The 26,193-nt window shown below is 40.9% G+C and overlaps 1 protein-coding gene across 1 annotated transcript in view; it reads left to right on the top strand.

The window, feature by feature from the left end:
- CMC1 (C-X9-C motif containing 1) overlaps positions 1-26,193 on the top strand; it is a 53,257-nt gene that overhangs the window by 24,427 nt on the left and 2,637 nt on the right. The gene's annotated exons all lie outside the window — the stretch shown is intronic.

A 26,193-nucleotide genomic window follows, 5' to 3' on the forward strand; every position in this document is an offset into this window, starting at 1 on the left:
TGCTTGCTTTGTATTACAGCTCTGGTATTCAGTGAGCTAATGTTCCCCTAACATTTGTGGAGGGGGGAATCACGCCCATGATGACTATTTACTTTTAAAAGGGGTTTTGCTTTCTTTTTAAAGAGAGAACAAATGTAGAGCAGGAGAAAATCATGGTGGCACAGAAAATAATAATAATATAATAATAATAATAATAAATTTTATTTATATCCCGCCCTCCCCGCCTAGGCAGGCTCAGGGCGGCTAACAACAGTTCAGTAAAATTATACAATATAAGGTAAATTAAAACAACAATTAAATTATACAGTAGTTTAAAAACAACAATCTAAAACCAGTTCCATAGCATAGATGGCATAGAACAGGGAGGGGAAAAATAGGAAGGAACAAGATTAGAAAGTTGAGTACTTATTCAGGAGCAGGTTGATGCTCGATTCCAGGCCCAGATTCTGATCCATACCTGTCAGGTTGCATTCTTTCAGTATAATTTCATCTCCATTTAATGCATGCAGAATCTTTTGAATCAGTAGGGGACATGTTTTGCTGCCTATATTACCAATTTCCATGGTAAGGGTGCATGCTAAATCTTCTGCATGTATCCTCTTCTGTAACAGAACTGAAACACCTACTCAGAGGTGAGGGATTTAGATCCAGTTACTTTCTGTTGGTTATTTTCTGTGTTAACTAAACCATTGTATCTTAACGAAATGTAGTGGTATATTTATGTTCAGTGATGAAGAAAATGTAGGTATTGAAAGTCTAGCATTAGGGCTTCCAAAGAAACTTGTTTGCAACATAATTTGGGGGTGGGGTTAAAGAGACTTCTTTTCCCAATTTGATTTTTTTCCATGTCATTTCAGCCCAGGCCTGATCACAAGAAATGGGTCAGGCGGCTAACATCACATTGCAACTGCATTTTTTTTTAATATAAGAGATTGGAACAGCTTTTGTGAGGACAAAGAGAAATGAAATCACTTTCAGTGAAAGAAAGAGGCCTCATTATAACTACCAACAGCAGTTATTGACAGCTACACTTCCTATTAACAAGGAGCGTTTAAGAGTTTGGCTGTTGGATCTTTGGACTTGATCTAATTTGCTAGCATTAATTAGTTTCTTTTGAGCACAGACACTTGGTGCTCACAGCTATAGATTTAGATGACTAATTAGGACAGAAATTGAACAGAATGGGGTAAGGCATTAACCTTCAACCATTACCAGCTGGGGCTCTTATAAAGACTACTAAGTCCAAATGGTTCCCATTCATATAAGGAGTATCCTAATGAATATCAATTTCAGCCAGGTTGCTGTATTCTGATCAGCAAGGCCTTAATTTTTATATTACCTTCTACAAAGTTTTAATTGCATCTCTCTAATTACCCAGATTTCAGGTTTAATGCTTACAAAAGGCAGGCATGATGGCTGATTTACTTATATTTACTCAATTATCTTAAATTTCTTGTTCTTTTTAAAACAATTGTCACTAGCCTTGAGCTTTTGCTGAGACTTGGTATCTTGAGTAATTTGAGGTCAATATGCCATTACCATCTTAATCATTATAATGTAGGTGGTTAAGCCATCAAGTTAAAACCCTGCCATTAACTTAGAGGTGTTTAATCCTAACACATTCCCTGAATATATTTGCATTAATCTACACAGCAAGAACTCTGATATAGCCAACTCCTGAGGCTTAAACAGTAGCTTGCTAATTAAGTACATCTTCATCATTAGCTATTCTGATGATATGCAAGCAATGTGGTGAAGTGTTAATGTGGGTATCTAGGTTTATGAGTAGGATTATTCTTTGGGGCCATGAACAAACATGCAACTTGATGATTGTTTGCATAGTTGAAAGTAAGCTCCACTTGGTTCATTGTGACTTCTGAAAAAAAAACAGTTACAAGTTTGGGCTGTTACAAGTTTGGGCTGTAAGAGCTCAGGCATTTTGATTCCATACTAAGATACTACATGTTGTGGTAGAATTCTGAGGTGGTGGAATGGGGTGTCCCCCCTTTCAGATGGTAGATGGGAGATATAACATTTTAAATTGCTATCTTGTATAATAAAATCTGGAAATAAAATATTAGTATATTAGGGAGGAAATTTTAAGGTTAGCCCTTAACATGGTCTGCTAGTTCGTCACTTACAAGGACTGGGCACTCTGAAAAATGTAATCCCTCAACTGCAGTTTGCAATGGTACAGTCTAACCTACCACTGCAGCACTTTGCCACCTTAATCCTGTCTATTAAGAATTCTGAGGAAGAAGAATAAGTTCCACAGATCTAGTTTGTCTCCCTTTGGCATTTCAGTATATGCAGAAGAACTGTTTCTGAACTGTGGCCTACTTCAAACCTTTTAAAGAGACACTAATCCTTTTTCAGAGTACAACCATCCTCATGAAATGAGTATTGCACCTCAGGGTTGCCCAGGCTTCTGTAATCGCTGTCCTCAATTTCTGTCTGGCTAATTTTTTAATGTACCCAGCAACCCTTAACCAGTCTTTACCCTTTCAAAAGAAATGTTGTATAAAGAAATGTTAGCCTTACCTTGTTTACTCCTGTGATCTTTCTTTGTTTTCATTGATAAAGATTCTTCTAATGTATATCTTTTAATTCTCAAGATCTTAGGGGTTAAGATTGGTTCATAGCAGAAAAAATACTGCTTATGTAGAATGTAGAGCCAAAAATTCTGATGCAAAAAGGAATAAAGGTGGTGGAATGGGGTTTGTGCTGAGGTGCTGATACCAGCACTTTGGCTCATGTGAGAGATGGAGAGAGGATGGAGTACAGAAGGGAAGTTTTACTTTCATAAGGGATTGGGGGTGTGGGTGTGGCTAGCTACTGGATCTTGTCACCTTCTTCATAGTTTTCTGGGAGATTTTTGGAGAATCCTCCTCTTAAATAATTAAACATACTAACACAAATAATTAAACATACTAACACAAATGCACTTGAAATCAAACTCTTCGAGGAAGTCTGCCAGAAGTGCTCCTGTTTCTGGGGTCAGTCTTAAAGTCCTCTCACAAATCTTCCTTTTCCCCAAGGGCTGTTTGTCAATTTGCTGCTTCCAGTTGAGCTACAGGTTAGTCCCTAGGTTGCCTTTGTCATCATTCTTCTCAGCCAGTGTTTCAACTCTTTTGCCTTTCCCACCACTTTCAAAGTGTTCAAGTTGTGCAATAACTTGTCGCACTTTAGAAACATTGCACAATAGTTTTGTACTACTGGTGTAGCTTTCATAGGGCAGCCATATCCTGAGAGTCTTAACTACACTATGCTTGTGTTGTATTGACAGAGAAGTTACAGTGGGACTTTTAAACTAGGCCTGAGCAGTTATGCGTTCACCATATGTATTTAGGGGGAGGGTTTGTGCTGAGGTGCTGGACAGCCCTACCTACTCCATGCACCTGATACCCACACTTTGTCTCATGTGAATACATATGTGTCGCTTCCACTATAGATAGGTTCCAATTCTACATTCTGAACACTGCAAAAGTGGTCCTTATTGGGGCTTTGGTCAACATTCTAGTCAGTGCATGGACACTGAGTGCGTCAAGGACGTCATGCTAACTAATGCAACCACAGGTCTTGCCCCCACCCAAAGCTGTTACAGGCATCTGCATAGAACTAATGACTATATTAGTCCTGGACTACTAAGTCTACACAGTGTTGTCTGGAAATGTGTCCCCTGCCAGGTTTGCTCCGGCTTTTCCCATGTCGGCCTGCCACGGAATAATGGTTCTATGTGGAAAGTCATTGGCCAGGCCACCCTTGAAGACCTATTGTTCAGAATACCACATGGTTTCTGAAAAATGCTGCAGTGAAGCTGAAGGAATCCTGGAAATCCTTCTTTGCTTCCCTTTGCATGGAATCTGAGTTTTTTCTTCCTTAGCAGAAGATGCAAAGGATTGAACGAGAGATGTTGCTTCCAGAAAGCGCATGTCCTGCTCCTGTGGTGTAGCCTATTCTCACTGCTACTGATCCAATGGCTCCACACTGGCAAAGTGTTAAGGAGTTGTCATTGTAAACCATCAAATCTGACCCAAATAATATCCCCCTCGTCAAGCTAGCATCTGCTGATTCTGATTCTCCAGTTGCCTTCCTCAGAAATTTAGCACTTGGTTACTTGTTTATGTTAGATAGTCTGTAGTCGTTGTTGCTTGTTTGAAGGCTTTACTTGCTTCTCTTTCAAAGCAATTAATATTACACATCTAAGTGAGAATGGAAATATCTGCAAATACTGTGACATATGCCACTTTGCCAGTCTAAAAATAATATGGCAGTGACATATTGCTATGTTGTAGTGACACATGACAAAGTATTTTTAATGAATACTTGCAACAGTAATATGAAAATCGGAAAATGAAGAATCCCCCCATTGTAGCAGCTATGTATCAATCACATGTTTTACACTGAAGAAATCTTATCTGAAGCCACTCCAATACCTTTTCTTCAATCTGATCTAATGTGGTACGTGGGCCCTGTATATGTGTGTGCATGTACATAAACATATTTTACGAAGAAGGCCATACTACATTCCTTATGCATATGTGTAAATATTTATATAGAATATGCATTATTAATCTTGCCCTTAGGTTACTTTCACACTAAAATGGGTTACTATTTTTCTCTTGTTGAGTCCAATGTGCATCTTTCAGGGAAATGGTTTGTTTCATCCTTGGAAAACAGCCCTCTGCTTTTGATTAGAGAGCTGTCTTTCGAAGTGATTCTTATTGTGGATTCCAAACTATTAGCCAACTGGGTGGCTTTGGTACAAAATGATGTCTCTAAGCCTTATAAAGTGACCATCACTGTCTCCAGTTGTCACAGTAACTACTTGGTCTGTTTTCAAGGGTGACTGTTGAAAATGGAAAGGGAGTTAGGCTCTCTTTGACTACCAAAGTTCAATTGGATTTAACTGTACTTTCTTTTAGAGCCAGAAATTCTGATACTTTAAAAGAAAGTACCCTTTTTTAAAGGGTGCCGCAGTAATCAAAATCAATGTGGTGTTATTCTGCAGCAGCAGACGCAGCAAAGGAAAACACAGAACAGGCCTGTCAAACTGAGCTGCACATTTCCAACAATCTCCTTGTGTATTCCCTCTCCAGTGATATGTGGCACATCCTCCTTGTCTGCTGGTTAACTTGGGATATGACTCCCAAAAGAGACATGTGTTTGACATGCCCCAAACGTGGAAATGCACCAAGTAAATTTGTTGGCTGAAATGTTCATCATCAGGACCATAGCCAGGATTTCAAATTTGGTGGGGCACATAGGCATGATTTATAGGGAGGGGGAGCGGGCAGGAGGCCACCTGGTTTGGTCCCTGTGGGGGGGAGAAAGAGAGAGACTCCCTCCCACCCCGACAGGCCAAAATCTGTTTTTTAAGGCAAATCCTAACTCTTCCTAGAGGTATCCCTGCAGCTTTGATATGAACAGAACTCAGTTTGCCCTCAATTAGTACCCATGTACATGTAGCTTTGATACGATTTTGGAGAAAGTGTGACACCACTTATTTACTTCATTGGTCATGTTGCAAAATGTTATGAAATCATGTTGCAAAATGATGCTGCCTGGATAGCTTGCTATAATGACATCCTCTGTTCCTATCAGATGACATCCAGGGTGTGTCCCCATAGCTGGTTCCAGTATTTGTGACTGGGTTTTTAAATGTGGTGCTGCAACAGACAGGCAGTCAAATTCCCAGTCCAAATTCTTCCAGTGGTTCAAACTGATTAAAAGGGACCATGCTAGAGTCTTCTACTTGAATAATATCTGCTTGCATAATGTCAGAATAGCCTTTACTTCAGTTTGGTTTCAAACCATGCCAAGGCTTTGCTTGCTAGACATTACTCCCAAATTCTGCTGGCTTCACATGTTTGCATTTGCAGAGCTTCAGTTCCAGAGGAGCTATTGCACTACATTTTATCCTGTGCTATCCATATAGAGCCCTAAACCAAATCTCTCACAGTGCCTTTAATGAGCTTAAGTGGGTTCAGAGAAGATGCTTTTTCTTCTCTCAGACGCCCATCCATTTGTTTCCTATAGAGTGTCACACTTTGCTTTAGCAGCCAAGAAAAAATGGGCTAGAGCTGTATCTAAAGTGGGCAATGTTTTTGATTAGTATGTTTTTTAAGATTGTTTTAATGATGATGTTTGTAATTATGTCATATGTGTCAGATTGCAATGGCCTTTTGGTCATAGACAATAAACTTTATTGTACTGGGTAGCTTCTGATAATGTTGGAGATGCAGTATTAGCAGAATAACTTAGTTGCTGCAAAAAGGAGCAGCCAGGAGAGAGGAGAGTACAACTGAAAGTAACTCTCCATCTAATCACTTACTGTGTTCGCTGCTCTTCACAATAAAGAGTAGTGTGATCTTTCTTTTTAAGGTTCTTCTCAGCCAAGCTTAATTGTGCTTATTAGGATGCTTCGAGTTGGTTTGGAAAACAAGCTGACTTAAACTGGAGAAAGGGGATGATTTCCATACATTCTTTACTTGCAGAATCCAAACCATTTCTTATTACACATTCTGCCTGCTAGCCCCTTAGATAAAATTAATAAGTGTTAAAGAAAGCTTCAAACTTGGACTGAAGTTAGTGAAGAAACTGTATATATATAGGAAATGTTACTCTGAATCTTAGTTGCCCTCTAGAGGCTTTACTTGTAATACAGCAGTAGCCACCTGCTCAAACCTCCAGATCTTGAACACAAAACATGGAAATAAGTTCATATTAGAAGTGGAGTTGTTGTCCTTGGCCTTGTCCCTGCAGTTGCTACCTGGGGCACTTTTAGTGTCTTCTAGGATTTTTCCCATATGAGGTAGTCTGTCAAATGAGAGTGCTTTATTTTGGACAGTTGTAAACAGCAGCTTTTATGATCTTAGACCCTAAATCATCTGGGATGAAGACAACTGTTCACTTCTACGCATACCTGCCTTTTATTAGCAGATAGTGAAGAAGACACCTTTTTCTGAGTTCTCAACACTTGCGGAGGAGGTTGTGGTAGCTGAAGATAGGATTTTCTTTCTGGTGTTATCTACCCTCAGAAAAGCTTTCATCTTCCTGCATCTGTGTAGCTTTGGATGCTGGGTAAAATATATGTATATTTTACTCATAATGATCTGATCTATTGGTTTTATGTCATCACAATTATTGCTAATTTTAACTTTTAGATTTTGTGTTTTATTCATTTTGGTTGCTGTTTTCGTTGTGGTTTCACCATCTCATTACTGGTGATGCTTTCTTTTCTTGTATTTGACATTTTTATGTGGTGTGTGTTCTAATTTAATTGTGTATTGGAAGCTGCCTTAGGAACCTTCTGGGCTGATAGTTCCTGTTTTCAGTTTTTTTAAAAAATGAATTAGACAGATTGAGTGGAGAAGTAGCACACCTCTTTCCCTAAACTTCATAGCCTGTTTAAAATGATGTGGAGTCTGATTCTGTTTTGTTTACCATTATGTTTTTCCTTTTTTCAGTGAGTGGCTATTACTATTTTTATGGCTTTCCATTTTTTTGACTTTTTCTTGACTGGCAGTTGCCATGCAAGTATTGCCACATTTTTGTCCTGTTTTCTTTGTTGTTATTCTCACTTATGTGTCTTGGAGTTGCTCCACATAAATAAAGAAAAAAGTAATAGAAGGTGTTTGTGGGTAATTCAAATCTATGTTCCTTGCTTTTGGATATTGTGCAAATTGAGGGCTCTTGTATCTCCCCTACAGGATGGCTATTCCTAGTTAAATGTGTAGTCTCTTGTACATACTCTGTTATAGCTTGCTTGTCATATGCAAAGCACACAGACATCTTTCCTTGCTTATGACCAGGGCTTTTTTTTTAAGCACACTGGAATGCAATTCTGGTTGTCTTGGCATCATGGGGTATGGTCTAATATATAAATGAGTTCTTGCTGCGCTTTTTCTACAGAAAAGCCATGTTTGGAGCCATGGTGACACTGGGGTGTGTGGCCTAATATGCAAATGAGTTCCTACTGGACTTTTTCTACCCCCCCCCCCCAAAGCCCTGCTTGTGATTGTCAGCTCAAGATGAGACAATATGGTCTTTGTTTCCTTGCCTTTTGATGAGGAAGCAGAACCTCTGTTCTGGCCTGAAGACATCTCAAGAGGTAGGATGAGGAAACACTCCATAATAGGAAAACATTGCTCAAGTTAAGTTTCCAGTTTGATAATTGCTGAAATATATGCTACTGTCCAACTCAGTAAAGCAGTCCATGTTTCAGTTAGGTCATTGCTTTATGAAAGCTTGACTGTATATATTTACGGCCGATGACATGAAGGATGTGCTACTTACTTGGAAATATGAGGAGGCTGGAAATATTTTTTCATATAAAAAGAGCATTACCGTTTTCGCACACAGCTTACCTCGCAGTCACAATCCTGTTCCCTCCGCAGCGTCCAGTCGGATTTCCCACCATCTGCGCCGGAGTTACAGGAAGTGCCGTGGCTTTTGCATAGCAAACGTAAACGGCTAAAACCCAGTTTACGTTTGCTACACAGAAGCTGCGTCACTTCCTGTAACTCCGGCGCAAATGGTGGGAAATCCAACCGGACGCTGCGGAGGGAACAGGATTGTGACTGCGAGGTAAGCTGTGTGCGAAAATGGTCCATCTCTTGCTTGTCTAGTGGTCCCTCTTTTCATGAATAGGAAACATTCTGTCTTGTTTCATGTGATATTCCATTTGAACCAAAACAAGACATCTTGCTTTCTAATAACAAGAACCTCTCCAATGATTAATTCTGCTAGATTATTTTATTTCAAATGTGAAAGAAGAATTTTTTAAAAAAAACCTTTTTCCAAGCACTCTCTTATCATGGACTTACTGGCTTTAGACCATAGTAATAGTACAGGCATTGGTTTCGAGTACCCAAGGTCTCTATGGATAGTTCCCAGACAGACAACTGCTAAATTATCTGCTTTTTCCCCACCCCATGGTGAAATGAAGTGTTCACTACCATGTGTCTGAGTTGTGTTGCCAAATGCAGTGGCACTGAGTTGCCTTTTGGGGGGTGGGGGAATGATGACTTTTTAGATTGCTGACAAACATAGGCTACTGCTAGAAGTCTTATTGCTATGAAGTGTGTATCTACCTTGTATAATCTATATCACACCTTCTGTCCAATCACCCTTTTCTAGTTGATCCTACAGGATATGGGAAAACGAAGACTGAGGCTATATTGCAGTGTTGTTCAGTGTAAGGTAATATAGGAATAGGCACTGATAGGTAGTAGCTGTAGGGAAGCTTCGTATGTGCTCTAGTTTTGCCCCTTCTGGCGCCTGATGCGATGACACTTGATGTCAAGAATCTTGAGTATGGAGAAGATAATCAAATTTAAACTTTAAACATTGCTCTTAAAGATAGCAGTTGTTCTGAAAGGGACCAGCCTAATAGGCTAAAAAGGTCCAACTTTGTCACATAATTTAGACCTGCTTCTTGACAAAGCCTGCTTCGTTATTACAGGTGTTGGAACACGAGGGAGAAAAAGTCTATAAAATGAATACCTTGGGGAATGATGAACCCACTGGGCCCGTTTAGCCTACTAAAAAGTAGGGTGTAGGGAAAGGGGGCATGATCTCACACTCCCTAAATAAATGCATTGGAGGGGTCAAGTCAATCGTGCATGGACATTCATTTAAGTTAAAATGGCTTCAGGATGAGAGCTAACTATATACAATCATTTTTTTTTTTTAGTTGAGAGTTCAGGAAGTGGCTTTTTTTAGTGCATTGCATTCTACGTAGGTCACTCTGAGTGTTCAAAGCACTTCAGATGTATTTAGCTGGACGCAAAGGTAATTTTCCAGTTACTAAAGCCACTTCTCTCAGCAGAAGGAGAAGGCATTTTCACCAATTCCCCCTTCTTGCTCCCTCCATATCAGGGGTGGCCAAACTTGCTTAACTTAAGAGCCACATAGAATAAATGTTAGATGTTTGGGAGCTGCAAGATATGAATGTCAGATGTTTGAGGGAGGAAGGAAGGAAGGAAAATAGATGGGGAGGGAGAGGTGGAAAGGAAGCAACTTTAAATACATTCTCCAAGCTGCCAGCTGACTTAGCTTGTAGAAGTGATTTAAAGAGACAAATGCCTTCTCCAAGCCAGTGAAGGGGGTGGGTGAGGGCTTCAAGAGCCACACAATATGTGTGAAAGAACTACATGTGGCTCTTGAGCCTCAGTTTGGCCACCCTTGCTCCATACTGTTCCTGAGAGTCCTGAGAGATTTCAAAGTGTGTAGTATATGTAGTGGCTCTGCTGATGCTACAGATTATTCAACTAATTCATTTTGGTAGTCTTTAACAGACCACCTGTCTTGAGTTCATGGCTGAGATGATATTTGAATAAGGAACTTTCCTGTTTGTATTCTCAACTGTTACCCTATGCAAGTTCTATAATTGTTACAGAAGTCACGTTGTGATGGCAAAGGTCTTCCATTGATTTTTAAGGCAGGGTTGGGTGCATTTATGATGGTTCTGGCAATCTTTTAAATCATGCTTCCATTGTGATCCTTTGGGTTTCACACACACAAGCGCAAAAGCATGCACAGTTTGAATCAAAGGTTATTACAAATTAAGGAAAGTTGGAAATGACCAAGGAAACCTATTGTGCACCTATAGATATGTCACTTATCAGAGAGAGAACAGAACGGAGATATCTATAGTTAACCACTCATTTATTTTACTACTTCATACCAGGATCTTTGAGATCCAAGTTCAAATGCCCACTCTGGCAGAGAAGGTTGCTGAGTGACCTTGCCCGGTCACATACTCTTGGCCCAACCTACTTCACAGGGTTGTTGTGAGAATAAAATGGAGGGGAGAATGAGGTATGCCACTTTGGGACCCATTGGGAGAAAGTTAGATAAAACAAAGTTAGATAAATAAATATGACATTCTCTCATATGATCTGATCTCTTCATTTGCGTTTTATCTTTGTTTATTCCTGAAGCCATAACACTGACAGTACCATGCACCATTTTGCATTGAGGCAGAATTGCAGTTACCAGTGACATCTCTAACATTAAAATGGATTTTGGTTATGTTTTTAGATCAAAGTGTGCCTTGCTTGTTACGATTATCCTCCTCATCCAGAAAGGGCAATTCATGTACAGAATTGGGTTTCTGAATGTGGATTGTTCTCTAGACTATCATGTGTCTCCTGTGCAGCATATCTTTAAAAACCCTCTTATTCAGCACCTGGGCTACTGCACAGAAGTGATTAGTGGTCAAGTAGCCTGCACACACATCCTTTTAACAGGTGTTTAGCATTGTTTGGTAGTAAAAGTGTTGATTACCTGGCAAGGGGAATATGTGGAGCAGAGCCTAGAACTCTTGTTCATATCAGACTTTTTCCATGAATCAATATCTCTTTCTTTCCCAGCAACTTTTAAATATTTAGCTTGTTTCTAGGTTTGCCCAGTCCCAGTCTAGTGGCTCTACTGTCCTTGACTTGTGGCAGAAACGGAAGCTGGCCTTTCTTCTGCTTATTTGTTTGTTGTTCCAAGTTCAACATAAAGAACTTGTTTAAATGAAGACGGGACTTAGAAACAATTTCTGTACTTATTTCTGCTTTCTGAAAATTTGTAGTGAAGGGTGAAGGAAAACATCACTCCTCGGTTAGTGTTTCCACCTCATATGATCCTTACCATTCCCTGAGGCTCTGTGTCGCTATAGATGTTATTAGTGTAGCATCAGTAGGAGTTTGTTGGATTTGTACGGTACTAGTGTATGGCCTGAATATATGAGTTTGATGAGGATTGCACTGGCTCTTCTGGTATGCTCTTGGGATATGTGAGCCTCACCCTTTGGGCTGGTCCCACTGTGTTTTCGTGACTGCAGTCTTTAGAGCTAACCTTTCATGTCAGAGAAATTGTCCCATTTGCATCCTGGTACTTGATTGCATACAGGGCTTTTTTGTAGAGTTCCAGCAGGAACTCATTAGTATGCGAGGTCACACCTCTGACATCACCATCATTTGCATACTAGGCCACACCTCTGACATCACCAAAAGTGCTATAATATCTTTTTTGAGGTGGTCACCACACCTCAAAAAAGATATTCTAGCATTGGAAAAAGTCCAGAAATATATATAGATATATCCATATATATATACCCATTCCAGAAAAAAAAAATCAAATTCCAACACACTACTCAATCACAAGAGCCAGCATAGTGTAATGCTTGAAAAAAGAAAGAGAAATAAAGCAAATAGACAGGAAAAAAGGCTGACTGACAAAAAGAGAGAGAGAGAGAGAGAGAGACTGACACAGAGAAAAAAAGACTGATAAAGAGAAAATACTGTCTGATTGACGGGGGGGGGTGAATAAAAGCAAATAGAAAGGAAAAAGAGACTGACAGGAAGAAAGAATTAATAAATGAATGAAAGGGAGATAGGGGAGATAGTTGGGAAGGAAGGAAGGTGAAATAGGAAGAAAAATGAAATAGGAAGAAGGAAAAGGAAGGGAAGAAGTAAAACAAAGAAGGGGGAAAAGGAAGATAGAAAAAGAAAAGAATGGAAAAGAAATAAACAGAAAGAAAGGGGATGGGAGCAACTCACCTTTAAAACTGCTGACTCTCAGCAAGTGTGACTGGCCTCTCTGAACCTCGCCGGACACCTGGAACTCCGGAGGCCCCTGTGCATGCGCGGCTGGCCTCCGCAGACCCCACCAGATACCTGGAACTCTGGAGGCCCCCCCCCCACGTGGCTAGCCTCCCTGGACTCTGCCAGACACCTGGAACTCCAGACACCCCTGCACACGTGCAGTTGGCCTCTCCAGACCCTGCCAGCCAGCGGGGTAAGCAGCCTGGGCAGAGCCTGAACGCTGGCCTAGGCAGCCGGAATGCTACCCAAGCCAGTCCGAATGGCGTTCCGGTGCGTTCCGGCTCAAGAAAAAGCCCTGATTGCATATATTTCCTTTGGTTAATACCTTCCATGCCTGTTGTGGTATCTTGGTAATTGACTATGTGAAGAGAACTAATTGTAATGGGTGTTTTAACACAAAAGGCTCACCTCCATACCAACTTGAAATTGTACATGAATCAGAATTTCCCACCCCTTTGAATAAGACCACTTTGTAGGTCTACTGTAGACACAGCTGGCATCTCTTGTCTAGTAGGATATGCATTAATCTCTTCTGCAGGATGACATGTTGCAATGGAAACTTTCTTGCCACAGTAACAATTCTAGGCAAGAAATCATTCCGTTCTAGAAGTGTTCCCCCAAATCGTGAGGTCAGACGAGGGAGACGCCACTTCCTGAATTGCTACTAACTTTCTAACTTTTCTCATAATGGGCCCCTGCTTCTCCCTGGATTAAGAAGACAATGGGAGGGGTGCATGGTACTCCTTGCTAATGAAGAAGCCACTGGTAACCTGAATGTCCCTCAAGATCCTCTCCCTGATTGAATGATATCATTCAAGTAAAACTAAGTGTTGATACCCTGTATCCATTTGTGGAGTGATCAGCAACACACTCTTTGTGCTGAAGCCAGAGCAAAGGTAGCAGAAGTAGGAGGGTGCTATAGATACATGCAACTAGGCTTCTGGGAGATCTATTGGGGAGGATTTACCCTTCTCCAATATTTCCATGATAGATCTTACATCTCCACATGGAAGCATCCCCAGCCCCCCCCCCCCCCGATCTTTTTAGGAATTTCAGGTAAAAATACCTTTCCATTTGCCAGTCTTGTTTGGACACTGTGAAGTGTGTTGGATATATATATATATATATATCTGTCATTCATTTTTGTAATAGCACTGGCTCTTGCTTTGAGTGTAAAGGGATGTCTTTGGCATCTGCCTTTGGTGTTGGTTGTGTGGCTTAAAGGATGGTTGTGATGATGAAATCTGTTGGGAGGGGTTCTTTGAAGCTTGATGGAATATTTATTCCAGATGGTGTCCTTGAGGCAACAATCCCTGCACCTCCTGTTCTGAAGTACAGTCAAGTGAGCTGTGGCTTGTGTCCTCATCCTGGAGTTCTGCTGAGTTGTTATCCTCAAGCTGATGATGAGTAGTGCTTTGGCCAGGGATGCAGATGGCCTCTTTGTCCAGTCACCTCTGGTCTGCTGCAATGCTGTTGTCTTAGATGATCACAACTGCAGCAACTTGGAAGTAAACAACCAACCTCCCCACTGTTTTTTTTTTAAGGGGGTGGTGTAGAGAAGTAGTAGGGGGAGGGGGGTGAAGGCAAAAATGGATGAGTCTTGAAAAGAGTTTGCCCTGCTTTGAGTCCCAAGACAGAATGAGAATTAAAGAAGGGATGATTGCCCCTACCAGTGAGACTGGAAGTTGGAGAACTGTCCTGCTTCCAACTCCTGATGGGAGGGCTCACTTATCAGTCAGCCCCGCCCCCCGAGTAGGACTACTGTGTTCTACAGAAATAGGTTTGAGCAGAAAAGAGGCTTGTTAAATAACAGGTGTTTGGTCTTGTATCTGTTGTTCTTTTAGATCCATACATTGGTAATGTTACCTGTCAGAATTGGAAATTGCTATGCTAGAGTAGCTGTTAAGTTTAACACAGGCTCCTAAGGAGCATCAGTCAGTATTTAGTATGAGATTTTAAGCACAGTGATGCAGACATGAACACACAGACAGTCTCTCAGATCCAGTGAGTACAAGGCAAATTTTATAGAACCAGAGTTCATACTATGTTAAGTCTTCTGGTTGCCCTATAATTACTTCATTCCATCTCCCTGTATTCAGATTAATCTGGTTTTTCTATATGTTCTTGCTCAAATTAGAATAATTCTTTAATCATCTCTGTTATGCATGCCATAGTAGGCCAGACCAGGAAAGACACTCCTGGTACACATGGACGGTGTTGTATATTTTATTTGTTGCTATAATTTAAAAGTAAAATAAGAAATATTGATTTCTACTTGACTGGAGAGATGATTTAGTTTGAATATCAGCCTGATCTTAATCAGGTGAGAATTAATTGAGTTGGAGGTATTAGATATTCAGTGATGTTAACTGAACCATGATCAATCTACAGAGAAGCTGTCTTTTGTACTGTGTCGGAAATATCAAATAGCTCATGCACTACAATGTGGAATAGTCTTTTCATGTTCACTGTACCTTCTACTTGCCTCATTAAATGCACACACAAATCCATTCTTTGCACAATACATAATATGCAAAAGAACAAGGTAATAAATCACAGTTTAATAAAAAATTAAAAACATAACTTTAATTATTTTTTTAAAAAGTGGCACATTCCTAGTTTTTAAAAATCATTGTCTCCTAGCTGTTTCACAAAATACATGATTTTTCAATACCTAATGGGTTCTGTAATTCCTAATCATCGTTTCTTTTCCTCTATTGAGTCACTGGAGAATATACTCCCCTCCCTTTTTTGTCCAAGGTTGGGGGGTATAACTTTAAGCTTGCTCTGGTTCATGGTAGATGTTTTCCTATTTTAAGAGTGTGATAGCAATATCATAAGTGTTGGGGAAAATATAAATGGTGAGATAACACCTCCATAGGACCAGCTCTTAAGTAGTAAAATTGTAAACCCTTTATATAAACTACAGAGCCAGTCCAAAGACCATCAGTGTTACCTCAGTAATGAGTAGTACTGCTTTATTGATTGTATAGGGAAAATACAGTGTCATACCAGTTTTAGTGAGAAACGCTTGCATTACATTTTGAAACTTTGGTAAGTTTCATGATTCATAACAAGAAAACCCATTAGGAATAGTTGAGTTAGGCAATATTCTGTGTTTTTGTCATCAGCTGAACAGATCTAGGAACTTTTCTTGGCTTAATTCTGTAAGAATAGAGATAACACTGACTTACGTTGTAAGCATTAAAAACTGTTGTGAGTTTCTTGTGGAGAAAATCTATTTAAAGTGTTTTTCAGCATTCAGATTAAATGCTAAGTATTATGTAATTTAAAGCACAACTAGTATTTGTTTTCCTATTTCTGGTCCTATTTCAAAAACCACTTAATGCAACAAAGCTTTTATATTGAACATGCAAAAAGCCAAATTTAGCCTATTCAAATACTGGCATAATCACTGTGTACAAAAGATTGTTCTAGCCCCATAACTTTCTTGGTCAGTAGATCCAGGTAGGCAGCCATGTTGGTCCGAAGCAATAGAACAAAGCTGGAGTCCAATAGCATCTTTAAGAACAACAAAGTTTTATTCAGAATGTAAGCTTTCGTGTGCATTCATACTTTGTCAGACAATGAATTGTCTGATAAAGTGTGCATGCGCATGAAAGCTTACATTCTGAATAAAACTTTATTTTCTTTGTCAGTGAATTACATCTCTTTAAAGCAAAACATTGCCTTGTTCTGTGTTTTCCAAAATGTGTCCTGAACCGCCACTGTCCTCAAAATGCTACAATGAGAACCATTTTAGCTACACTTTAAAAGCAAGTTTAAGTGAAATGGTTGTACTGGCAGTGCATGGTTTACAGCAGGGGTGTCGAACTCATTTGTTATGAGGGCCAGATTTGACATAAATGAGACCTTGTCGGGCCTGGGCATGTGTATCATAAAATGTAATGCAAGGTAGCAGACATATAAACTTTATAAAGGGCACGGACACACAATTAAAATTTTTTTTTTACTTCAAGTAAAACATGCTTAAAATATTAGCATGCTTGCAATATTTTGTTTTACAGTCTCTGATAAATGACACCTCTTGCTATGAATTATTGCATCAAAAACTGCAGACAATGTTTGTACTGTATAGGCTTCCCAATCCCCAGGTCCCAGCGGGGAATTCTCCGGGTTTACAGGCTTCCCCCCTCCCCCAGCCAGCTGGCCGGCGGGGGAAGCCCCACCCCCACAGCCATTATGCACCTCCATGAACAATTCCCATAAGGAATGATGGGAAATTGATCCGCGGGTATCGGGGGCTCTGGGGGGGGCTGTTTTTTGAGGTAGAGGTGCCAATTTTTCAGTATAGCATCTAGTGCCTCTTCCCAAAATACCCCCCAAGTTTCAAAAGTATTGGACCAGGGGGTCCAATTCTACAAGCCCCAAAAGAAGGTGCCCCTATCCTTCATTATTTTCTATGGAAGGAAGGCATTTTAAAAGGTGTGCCGTCCCTTTAAATGTGATGGCCAGAACTCCCTTTGGAGTTCAATTCTGCTTGTCACACCCGTGCTCCTGGCTCCGCCCCCAAAGTCTCCTGGCCCCACCCCCAAAGTTCCCAGATATTTCTTGAATTGGACTTGGCAACCCTAGTACTGTACAAGTCTTGAATATGTGTTGTTCAGGTGTGCACATCTGTAAGTTGCAAACCTACTTTTGATGCATTGACATTCATTACAGACATGGTCAATGCTTTAAGACCCCGAGGAACATGAAGCAGCTGGGCATTGTGAGCTTTTGAAGTTGCTTTATGTACCAGTCAAGAACATGTGAAGGCACCATGGCACAGACTGAGGGCTATGTGCTTGTCTACAAAACTATAATCTTCCCCAGAAATATGACTACAACTAAAAAAAAATACAACTTCCCTCCAAAAACTACAAGAACAGAGAGACCGCCATGTACAGTGGTCAGTGTCAGCCTACTATCTGGGAAGTCTAAATTCAAGACCCCCAATCAAAGAAAAACGTGAAAGAAAAATTAAGGAAAATTTGCTGGGTAATCCTGAAGTGGAACACACTTTCAGCCTAATGCTGATATTTCTCTTCTAAATAGTTCACATGCTTTCCTTTTGAGAAAGACTGGAGGGCATGAGTACAGTGAAAAAGAGGAGGGGAACCCAGTTACACCCATAATAAGCCCAACAAAACTCACTCTCTCTCTCTCTCTCTCTCACTCTCTCTCTCTGTATCAAGGCAAAAAGCTCATACCTTCACTAAAATGTTGCTAGTCTTCGATTAAAACAATTTTTATTGGTAACATATGGTAATAAATTATTTCTTACATGCCGGTGTTATTTACTTAAAATGCTAATATTTAAAGGTACCCTTAACTATTAAAACAAAAATTTATATTCTTCTTCTTTCTAAAACTTATTCATTATCAAAAATTGTCCAGTGTCCTTTTATTTTCCACTTTTTTTCTACATATCTTCTAAACTTTTTCCACTCCGTCTTAAAAACTTCTAAATCATAGTCTCTTAATATTCTTGTTAATTTGTCCATTTCACTCCATGTCATAACTTTTATAATCCAATAAAATGTTGCTAGTCTTAAAAGCACTCTTTGTAGCTCTCCTGATGGTGGGGACTATGTAAAGGAAGCTCTGGCTCTTTCTTTCCTTCCCCAGGGCATGAGGAGGGGGAGGAGCCTCAGCCATTCATTAGAAGGAAGAGAGGCTTGTCTCAGTAGCTCTGCAGGATGATTAATTGAGCCTGGCAAACTTAATCACCCAGCAGAGCTATAGAGCCAAGCTCCCTCATTGGCTGAGGCTGCTCCTCCCTCCTCCTCCCTTTGGGAAAAGGGAGGGGGGAGAGGGAAAGGCTGGCTGCTTTGCTGCTCTGGCTTATCTGGGAAGAAACACAAAAAGGCGACCGAAAAAAGCAGGAAAGGGGAAATGAAGCGGACAACAGCCAGTCGCTGGAGGGCCTGATTGGAGCCCTTTGCGGGCCTCATCCGGCCCGCGGGCCGCATGTCTGTGAGGGTAGCTGGTCCTCTAGGGCCATAACTGAAAATACAGTTCTAATCTGCCTCACCCCTTGATTGGAAGGGAATTTGTATTAGAGACAGCAAGAAACTTCCTATTTGTCACTTGTAGCCAGTGGCCAGCTGAACACAGATGGGAAGATGTTGGGAAAAACTTCCAGAGCTGGTCACAGAAATAGAAGACCAGTGCCCATACCATACCATACCATACCATACCATACCATACCATACCATACCATACCATACCATACCATACCATACCATACCATACCATACCATACCATACCATACCATACCATACCATACCATAGCTTTAATGGCATAACAGTTGCGAATAAAAATACACAGAATATACAAAACACATATGTTTCCTGCCCAGTAATTAAGATCATAGGGAGAAGCCCTCTGGACTGTCTCAGGAATCAAATAAGCTCATTTTGGTGGCTACTTGAGAGAGGGCCTTTTTAGTGGCAGCTGCATGATTATGGAACATCTCCCAGAAAGGTGCACCTTTTTAGGAAGCAGTTGAAGATAGTTTTATTTAGGACTGCATTTGATTACGTTTAGTACCCATCTTGAGTAACTATTTAAAATTTTGGTTTTATGTTCTTAATATGTTTTATCCATTGTGTTTGATCTTGATTTATAAACCACCTTGAGCTCTGTAAGGAAGAAAGGTGGCTAATGTATGTTTTTAATAAATCCTATACTTTGTTAAAGACCACCATTTGCTGTTGTTGGCTATGCCTACAGAGAGATGTCTGTCTCTATGATATCTGTTGCACTAGAAAATAGTGAAAACCAGTTCCACTTCCCATTTTCTATCTGGAACAACTCTTAAAGCTGTATAGAAATTATTCCTCTTTGGTACCTCTAAGCCAATTAGAGTTCCTAGGGCTGAACTTGGGATCCCAGTAACCAATCAACACATGCTCTGAAGTTAAGTGACTGTTGTAGTGGTGGCTTTTTGATTGCATCCACCCTCCCAAAAGAAAGGGAGGCAGATTCCTTTCCCTGAGTTCCTGCTGCCATTCCTACAAAACTTAGAGGGGGTATGAGAAAGGCTGACATTCTGACTTTACAAAGAACCATGAGACCCAAATTTGAGAAACATTGGCAATAGCTATTTAACAATTGTTTGTGCATAAAGTTAACCCCTCTGTATATAAATGCTGAGTGCTGAGGACATAAACTAGAGAGAGATCCAAAGTTATGGCCACTGCGGTTCATGCCCTGGTTACATCTAGATTTGATTACTGCAATACACTCGACATGGAATCACCCCTGAACAGTGTTCAGAAACTTCAGTTGATACAGAATACTGCAGTCAAGATGTTGACTGGATTGGGTCATAGAGATCACATCACGAGTTTTGGTCCATCTGCACTGGCTCCCAGTTTGCTTCTGGGAACAATTTGAGGTGCTGCGGGTTGACCTTTCAGAGCCATATATAGTTTGGGACCAACATATCTACTCTCTTAGGAACCTGCCCAACCACTATTGTCATCTTCCAAGGCCCTGCTTTGATCCTTCCCACCAGCCTTTTGAGATTAGCTGGACTGTGATCCAGGAGAGGGCCTTCTCAGTCATGGCAGCCAAACTTTAGACCCCTTCCCCCAGGGAGACTCACCCATCCCCTTCTGTTGCCGTTTTCAGCCAGTAGGTGAAGACTTTTCTGTTTTGTTCTGCATTCCCTCAGTGATCCTTCTACCCTGACCAATGTTTTGTTTTTTATATATTTGTATGTATTTTAGCTCTGCTTTTAATTGTTTTAATTATGCGTGTTTTTGTGAAGGGTGGTTGATTTTCAATAGTTCTAAATTGTGATTTTGCTATCTATTTTTTAATTTCTTAGCTGCCTTGGCAGCCCTTGTGAGGGCAGAAAGGCAGGATATACATTGTGTAAACAAACAATGCCGTGGCCAATTCAGAGGCTGTATTCTTATCAGTAAAGCACTGACCTTTGGTTGGGGTGGGGCGATAACATTCAAACATAACATTTTCTTCCCTGTGTATTATAATGTTCAGAAGATTAAATTAGTAGCCCTTCTTCCATTTGTGGGCAGCATGAGCAAAGTTCTACTGAAACAACAGAATTTGTTGACTGTTTTGTTCTTGTGTTACATTTGGCCAGAGATACATTCATGACAGAAGCACAGTTGATCTAACCCTGAAAGTAGCATAAAGTCTCTGCAAGGCTTTCTCCTTTTTCGTGTGTGTGTGTGACTCCATCCTCATCCCCTCCCAGTTGCATTTCTGAATTTGCAGACTTTTAAAAATGAAATGTGTAATTCTCTGGCTTTTTGCAAGCCATGCAAGTGCAGCCACACAAAAGCAGCATGTTTTTTATATCTACAATATGTTAACGTCTTTAACCACAGGAGATTGCTTTCCTGATTTCTTTTTTTTTAAGGATGCTCGAAATCAAATAAGGGTTATGGATTTCTGGATAGATTTTCTTGTCCCTCCTCTCCATGCAGTGCTAGACTAGACTTGAAAGGCCAACTGTTCCTCACTCAGCATGCAATATATGTCAACAGCGGTCTGATTGTGAAAAGGGTAGTGCCCTGCAATTACAATCTCTGTTGGGACTGAGTTGAAAATACTGTGAAAACACTGAAAGTATTGTGAACCTTTATTCTCTCCCTGTGTATTTACTCCCATTTTGTGCAGTTCATTACCCGTCTTTAAGATACCTTTCACATTATGGAACAGGACACAAGATAGGGCTGATTTGCTGAAAGCTAATCTTTAATGTTTGTGAGTACTTAGATCAGCCAGTATTCCACTTGATTGGTGAGGCTATTTTTCCAAAGTGAATTCTAATTAAATGGCTGAAGCTGTTTAATGTACTGCATAAAAATCCAAAGAGACTTCCCGGATGCTCAGAATTGGAAAACAAAATGACAGGTGTGGGGTTTCCATACTTGTTGAGACTCTAAATCTTTCTGACCGAGTTATGTCTGGATTCATTTAGGGTTCCCCCCCCCCCCTCCTAGCATCACAGGGATTTTAAAAGGCTGGGGATACGAGAAGCCAGTACTAATTAAGTTGTGTCATATATTCATGTGGAGGGATCTAATATTCTCGAGTCTGTTTCTTTTTTTTTTCTTTTCCTTTTTTGTTAGCATTAACAATATTAAAGCTATATAGCTGGAAGCAGTTTTATCACATTGTAATGATGCTTTCTGTGGCTGTATATAGCTTCAGCAGGGTCTGTCGAAAGCCGGGGTGTGCTCTCTGTAGCGGTTCGGTCTTCATTCGCTAGGACATCACACCTTTAACCAACTGAAGCTGGTGAGCTAACAAGTGAGAGGGACCTCCTGTTGTCTTCAGCTTTTATTTTATTTTGTATTGAGGCTGTTTTCTTTTTCTTTTCCTCTTTTTTTTTAAACTTTCACAGCTTTCAGGAGGAATGATTGCAAAGAGCACAAACAGCCACTGCAGTACAGCACTGCTGCACTCAGGGCCCCTGCCAGTGGGAAGGCAAAATCCAATTGCTCCCCAGACCAAATATTCAGCTTGAGAACCTATCTGCATTTGCCAACTAATTTATAGCCTCTGTGCTTTTTTCGGTTTGTTTGTTTAAGTGGGAAAATATGGTTTATCTAGAGGATACATTAAACAGGCTGAAATTTATGTACTGTTTCTTGCTGCTGGCATAGTTCTTTTTTTTGTACTGCTCCAAGATCAACAGTCACTGCTTACACTTATTAGGAGCATTTATTAGAGATAGTATATATGGCATCTGAAAAATCCTATTTTCTTAGGTCTGTGATTAATTTTTGGTTATGATGACAGAATTTTGACAGTGTAGTGCTTTATATTTCAAGGAAAGGTGAATTAGTTACTTAATTCAATGTGAAAGCCAGCATGGTACAGTGATCCCTACCTTGGGAACTCTTGTTGGGTGGAAAGGCAGCATTAAATTATTTTATAAAATAAATTTAAATAGCATGTTGGACTACAATCTGGGGGGTCCAGGTTCAGATCCCCACTCTGCCACACAAGCTTCTTGGGCGGCCTTGAACCAGTTGTGTATTCTCAGCCAAACGTTGTTGAAAGGATAAAATGGAGGAGGAGAGAATGGTATGCACTCCCCTGACCTCTTTGGAGGAAGGGCAGGATAAAATTTAATTAATTAATGTAATTAACCCACTTCAGGGCTACAGTCTGGCAGTGCTCTATGTTCAGGAATTCCACGTGGAGAGGTAGCAGCCATGCCACTTAGGACTTGTTGTATTACAACTACTACATAGGAATTCATTCTGCTTCTGAGTGGTGACAGTGGTAAAGAGGCCTGGCTCACCTTTTGTGTTTCCTGTAGCCAGAGGGTTTTTTTGCACATATGGCAAAATATATTTATATATCAGTCACACATACTCTATACACTTGATTTTCTTACATTTAGGCTGCATCTGTAAAGGAAAGTAGTTTTTTGTGTGTAGTGTTTTCTCAGGAACTGGCAGCACACAACGATGATTGAAAGCAAGCTGTGTTTATCACACTGGCTAGAACTTGTTGAAAGCCATATGAAAAGGAGAAGGGTTTCACCTCTGAATTTGTTACAGAATAATACAGTTTCATAAATAGTTTAGTAGTATTGAAGATCACTCCAAATATGAGCAGTGTTAATTTGTTACACAGTGTGAAGGGGAAAATCCTAATTATAACCTTGTTGCTAAACAAGTGAGAAAGACCTTACAAACAGCTCGAGGCAACAGGCCAAAAGTGGCTAAGCTTGGAGATCGGACTGGGTCACTGAGCGAGAAAATACTTCTCTGCGAAGATTCTTGACTAATACAACCGCATGATTGGTGACTAGGATGGCTTCCTAATACAGATGTTACAAAAGTGCTGGAATATTTTGTGCTCTTCAGCGTGTAATTTTCAAGAGACTCAAGACATATCAAATCTGTAACATAAATCTTTTTTAGACCAATATATTGATGCCCAAGCAGAAATAATAAATACCAGGCGTCAGCACTGGGCAGCTCCCATCTCAGAAAAGCAATTCAGAAAAATGCCATGGTTGATGGCACCAACATCACTTGGAGGTCCTGGAGAATCTATTCTGTCACATTCCTCCTGTTTTTCTCTCCTATGAAGGCAATCAGCCAGAGCCACCAAAGTCGCTTGTTTTTAAAGCCAAGCTGCCTGCCAGATTTAACTGGGTCTGGATATCTATGTTAACCAGAAACACATGTAACTTTGTGATCATCCCCTGCTTGAACCCTGCCCTCTTGAAACCAGCTGATAGTTGTCTCTAGGAGAACAGTTGTTTTCTTTCACAGTGACCAGGACCACTCTGTCATAATGAGACATTTGTCACTTCTGGGACTCAGCCAGTTATTCCTTTTCAGCTTGATGTTATGAGCCAAGATGGGTAGGATTTGAGCATATACATTGTAGGCTTCAAGCAGCAACAGCTGAAACTGGTCCAAGTACTTAAGAATAAGATCATGGTAAGAGAGCATCCTGCATGTGTACTAATCTCAAAATCAGAGAGGATGTGAGGAACTTTATACCTTAAATGCTTAGCAAATAAATTGTAGTGCACTGCTGAGGGATCTAGTTGATGCTTGAAGTCTATATGAAGAACTCTGTTTGACTCAGATGGATAGCTATGTTGGTCGGAAGTAACAGAACAAAGTTTTAGTCCAGTGGCACCTTTAAGACCAACAAAGCTTTATTCTGGGTATAAGCTTCCGTGTGTACATGCACTTCTTTCATGTGTGTGCCCGCACATGAAAGCTTATACCTAGAATAAAAATTTGTTGGTGCAGAAGGTGCCACATGACTCACACCTTGTTCTCTTTGACTCAGAAAAGCTCCATTGGATGGCACTGTGAAGTAACACTTCGCTCCCAGTATCTCCACAGAATACTTCTTTAAGAGGGCTCTCACCTGTGTCCCATTAGAAGCATTCTCTGTCCCCCCCCCCATATTATATTCTAGGCACCATGAGCACATGTGAAGCTGCTTTATATTGAGTCAAACCCTTGATCTATCAAGGTCAGTATTTGCTTGGACTGGCAACAGCTCTCCAAGGTCTCAATTGCAGGGCTTTGACATCACCAGCTATCCTGAACCTTTTAACTGGAGAAGTTGGTGGGTGAAACTGGGACCTTCTGCATATTTAGTAGATTCTCTACCACTGACCCACAGCCCCAGTGACCTTGGACTAATGTACAAGTTTTCTACTAGCAGAGATCATTATTATCTCCTGAGGCCCTCCCTGATGCCTTTAGAAGCAGAAAAGCAAAGCTTGAGCGTGCAGGCTAATCTCTCAGTCCCCAGTATCTGGTATTCAAAGTATGCACTTCCTGAATGTACACAGAAATTTCAAATGAGAGACATTCTAATGCGCATTCTGAAATGGTACAGTTCTGTGACAAGGCTCTAAAATAGTACAGTCAGCCCAGGCCACAGTGTGTGCATTCAGTAACTGTATTTCTTCAGCCTTCGTTAAGATTTTTATGTGGACCAAGTGTACATCTAAAAACAAAACTCATTGCTCATGTGAATGTATGCTGTGTGGCAATGAAATAGCATTATACTAGGGGGTGAACTGAATTCTGAATATACATTATCTTACAATTAAAAAACAACATTGGACCCTACATCCTGGCCAACTATCACCTAGGTCGTTTTCGCACTCACCTTCCGCCGGCACGACCCCCCTCTTCACCGCGCAGGATCTGCGCGGATTTCGCACTAAACGCTGCGGAGCAGCCAGAAAAGCCAGAAGCTCCCGTCGCAAAAGCCGCGCAAACGCCAAACTGCTTTTTAGCGGTTTCAGTTTGAGAGGCTTTTGCGCCGGGAGCTTCCGGCTTTTCGGGCTGCTCCGCAGCGTTTAGTGCGAAATCCGCGCAGATCCTGCGCGGTGAAGAGGGGGGTCGCGCCGGCGGAAGGTGAGTGCGAAAACGACCCTAGTGTTCAACCTTCTGTTCCTGGGTAAGGTAGTTGAGAAGGTGGTGGCTGAACAGCTCCAGGGTTTCCTGGAGGACACATCTATTCTTGACCAGTCCTGCTTCCGCCCAGGCCACAGGACAGAGACTGCACTACTTGCCCTCACAGATGACTTCTGGAGGCAGCTGGATTGAGAAAGGTTGGCGCTGCTTTTGTCTTTAGATCTAACGGCAGTGTTTAACATGGTTGACTACAATCTTATGACCCACCACCTTGCCAATGTAGGAGTACAGGGAGTTGCCTTACAGTTGTTTTCCTCCTTTCTCCATAGTTGGGAACAGAGGGTGGTGCTTTATGAACAAGTTTCCTCATGACACTCACTTGAATGTGGTGTGCCGCAGGGGGCAATTCTCTCACCCATGATGTTTAACATTTACATGTGCCCCCAGCCCAGTTAGCCCAGGGGCTTGGGCTGTTACCAGTATGCAGATGACACCTAACTCTATCTGTTGATGGACAGTTGTCCGGACTCCACCCTGGATTATTTGGCTGAGGCATTTCCTGGATGATTGCAGCAGAGTCAACTGAAGCTTAATCCAGTGAAGACAGAGGTCCTATACTTAAACTGGGTGGAGTAGCACAGGGTATCAGACTGCCAGCCCTGGATGGCACACCTCTTGTGCCAGCCCAGAAGG

The sequence above is a fragment of the Heteronotia binoei genome, chromosome 10, assembly GCF_032191835.1.
Source record: "Heteronotia binoei isolate CCM8104 ecotype False Entrance Well chromosome 10, APGP_CSIRO_Hbin_v1, whole genome shotgun sequence".
Lineage (NCBI taxonomy): Eukaryota > Metazoa > Chordata > Lepidosauria > Squamata > Gekkonidae > Heteronotia > Heteronotia binoei.